The sequence below is a fragment of the Myotis lucifugus genome, unplaced genomic scaffold (genome assembly GCF_000147115.1).
Source record: "Myotis lucifugus unplaced genomic scaffold, Myoluc2.0 scaffold_0, whole genome shotgun sequence".
Classification (NCBI taxonomy): Eukaryota; Metazoa; Chordata; class Mammalia; order Chiroptera; family Vespertilionidae; genus Myotis; species Myotis lucifugus.
This window is the reverse complement of record NW_005871048.1, coordinates 40,752,607-40,756,538: the sequence shown is the minus strand read 5'-3', so window position 1 is coordinate 40,756,538 and position 3,932 is coordinate 40,752,607. Positions and strand designations below refer to the sequence as shown.

The window sequence follows — 3,932 nt, the reverse complement described above, 5'->3', positions numbered from 1 at the left end:
AGTCATCATTAATGCACCAATGAGTACAAAATATTTTAAATATCTGATGTAGAGGCCCCATTTCATGTACGAAGCAACCTTCTTATTGCATTAGTACTTGAGTGGCTTGTTTTGGCTAATCTAGAATTCAATTATGATGTTTTTTAACAGGTAGAAGGTACTACAGAGGCTTTCAGAAAGTGGGAATTCACGTGTAGCTGACTTAAGTGATGACAAGACTCATTTTTTCATACAGCATGGTTCCTTCAAGGAGAAAAATTCTCCTCCTTGATTGTTCTAAATCAGGGAGGGTTGGTAACGATGTCAAAAGTTGGATTTCCTAGAAGATAACTAGCCTCCCTAGCTTACGCCACCATGTCATATTTTCCTGTTTCCAGTGATTCCCCTGGGTGACTTTTGAAGTCTTGAACAAAATATGATAATTTTCCCAAAGGATTCTCATTTTTACTACACTTGATCTTAGCCAAAAGGCCAAGAAGCGATCTCATTTTTACTTTATCTTATATGAGAGACTAGAGCCTTAACATTGGTCCGTATGGGCATCCAAGCACACTGCCATTAGCCTGCAGATTCACCCATTCAGAGGCCCCTTGGTTTCAGTCGATGCGCACTGGAGACAGAGAATCTGGTTTAGGATACAATGAGCTCATTCTCCTGGACTGAGGGAAACCAGGCTTGCCAATTCTGGTCCTAATCTCACTCTTACATGGTTATGATTATTCAGCACAATCATGAAAGCTTGATCTACTTTCAAATTCAAATGTCAGCTCTGTAATGCTATTAAGAAAATAATAAATAATTTCACAGTCATCCTTCCTAGAAAAAGCTGGTGAGACCATCCATCATCTGTAATGCAAACAACAGCAAACATTTCGTGGTACTATGTACAGGCATTTTGCAAGTGCTTCATACGCAGTATTTCATTCAGTCCCTACAGCAAGTTCTCGAGTCAGTATTCTTTCTTATCCCATTTTTTTGGACTAAAAAAACGGAAACAGGCAGGTATGCCACAGGTAGCCACAGGCAGAAGAGTAGTTCAAACAGATCTGTATGACTCCAGAGCCCATGCTTTTAACACGATAGGTTAGGTTGCTTTTAGAATAAAATAGTCACATTGTGACAACTAATATTAATTGAGTACTAGCTATGTGAGTACTAGTAAGTTAGATACACGTAATAACTTACCTTATCAGGTAACTTTTATTATTACCATTTTGCAGATGAGGAAATTGAGGATGAAATAAATTAAATAACTTGCCCAGAGTCTCACAACTAGGAAGTGGAAGAACCAGGTTTATAGGGCCTACCCTGACTCATCAATAACCATCTCCCAGTCATCTATGTTCTTATGACTAAAGAATGACTGTCAAGAATAACAATCATCCTGGCCAGTGTGTCTCAGTGGTTGAACATTGACCCAAGAACCAGGAAGTCATGGTTCAATTCCTGATAAGGGAACATGGGGGGTTGTGGGCTCAATCTCCAGTAAGGGACATGCTGGAGGCAGCCAATCAATGATTCTCTCTCATCACTGATGTTTCTATCTCTCTTTCCCTCTCCCTTTTTCTCTCTGAAATAAATAAAAACATTTTTTGAAGGGAAAAAAGAATCCCAGAGTCAGAGATTCTGTGGTTGTGGTACGGAGACAAGTCAAATGGTTAGTGATGTCCTGAGCACACTCTCCTGAGCACACAATAGGAGCAGGGCTCTGACCTGGGCGGTGGGGGCTCTAAGTGGCTAAGATCAGACATGGGAGAAGAGCCAGGCTGACTACACAAAGCTGCAGAGCAAGGACCTGAGAAACAGCAAAGGGTCAAATGCAGGGTCGGATCATGGGGACACATGCAAGGAATTGTGGGGACAATGGGCAGACCCAAAGGGGCTGGGCAGAGAGGAGCAACTAGATCCAAGGCAAAAGAACTTCAATTAGGCAGCAAGACAGAATAGGGAGTTTGGGAAGACAACCACAGAACATTCAAGAACCTGAGGCTTGGGAGATCGGAAGCAAAATCCACTCATGATTTGGAAGGAGGTGGTCAGAAAGCCAGTGGAATGAGGGGGAAGGACAAGCCTCTGCCACTGACCTCGTCAGACTGCTGACAAACTGTTAACCCACCCCGACTAAACAAAAATCACGATCATCATGAACTTAATTTGTAATGTCTTCCCTGTAGAGATAGATAAAGAAATCTATCACCCTCTCTCACGGAGCTGGCTAGCATTCCCATTTGCCATTTACCCAATTTTCTTTGCCTGGAACAGCCATCCACTGAATTCATTAAAGGTTTTTGTTTGTGAGAGTGTCTTGACTCTGGTTAGCATCTTCAATAAAACATGTCTCACTTTGTTCTCTCTCAGTCAGTCTCCCTGGACACCCCACATAATCATCCTTTCGTAAACAAAGCAGGCTTTGAAGCCACTAGAAGGCCTGCAAGGCTGAGAGATGGGAATGAGCTACAGGCTCCCTGGTGGAAACCAGAGACTGGAAATCTTTCATAACTTTCATCATTTTTCATGATTATGAAAGTGTTGAGTGTTCATTGTAGAAAATACAACAAAGCATCAAGAAAAAACTATTATCCAACAGAGATAGGCAAACATAACATCTGGTTTAGAGCATATATGTATGTATACACACACACACACACACAGATATGCATGTATATATACATATATATTTAATTTTAGCATTAAATTATGTGCAGTTTTATTTCCTGTTTTTTCTTTCACTTGACACAGATCAAAAGTGTCTTCCCATGTTGAATCAATATTCACTGTAAGCATTGTTAGTGACTACATGTTAGCCCATTCCATTGAACGTCTGGTACTTACATTCAAGGGTTTTTTTCTTGCCTTTTTATATGAGGCTGCTGAGTTGGCTCTGTGGTTATGTATTCAGACCCTACTTATCCATTTCTTCTCTATGCTTTCTGACGTGTAAGACACAGGTTCTTATCCATTTCCTCTCTATGCGTTCTGACGTGTGAGACCCAGAAGGCCCTGCTACCTAAGCACTGGAAAATAGAAATTCTGGGTTTTGTCTTGAGTTCTGCCACCAATTCTCTAAGCAGCTGTGGCCAATCCCTCTTCTCTGTGCATTGTATTCCACATGGGTTGTGTTGTGCTGTCTAATTTAAACATACAGAGTTTAGTAAATGAGAATATTCCACCTGGCCAGCCATGGCACCGAATACAGAAGAAGCTGGTGTTTCCTGTAGAGCAAAGGTCAGGATGACATGTGCAGGCATTGTGCTAAGCACAGCACACACATGACTTCATTTGATCTTCCCAGCATCCCAGTGAGGTGAGAACTATTATTGTTTACATGTGGTGGAAGAGGAAACTGAGGCTCAGGGAGTTTAAGTAACTTGGTAGAGGCCTAGTAAGTAACAAGATGGGGTTCGAGCCCAGCCGCAGCTTATAGCCCAGGGCGAGGACTGTTGTTTGAAGGTAAAGCCCTCTTCCCAAGGACTCTGAGCCTTGTGGCCATGTCCTGGGAGAGAGCATTTGACCAGCCACTTTTAAAAGATAACACATCTGCACATTTTAGAAGCCAATGGAAGATTGTAGATGAGGCCAAATTTCTTAAATGTTCAAATCAAGTAGGAAGTACTGAAAACAGATGTGTGACAAGGGAAAGAAAAATGACTCAGACACAACTCTGGAAAATTGAAACGACTCTAGGATCCAATTTGAAAAAGAGCCCCAGAGTATTATGCTAAGTGAAATAAGCCAGTCAGAGAAAGACAAGTGCCATATGATTTCACTTACATGTGAAATCTAATGAACAAAATAAACTAACAAACAAAATAGAAACAGACTTGTAGATGCAGAGAGCAGACTGACAGCTGTCAGAGGGGAGGGAGGTTGGGGAACTGGGTGAAAAAGGTGAAAGGATTAAGCAAAAAGAAAACACAAAAAAATCTCATAAA

General features: G+C 41.4%; 1 pseudogene; it reads right to left on the bottom strand.

The window, feature by feature from the left end:
• Positions 1–396: 396 nt before the first annotated feature.
• LOC111825637 lies at positions 397–483 on the bottom strand (annotated as a pseudogene).
• Between the last annotated feature and the right edge of the window lie 3,449 nt (positions 484–3,932).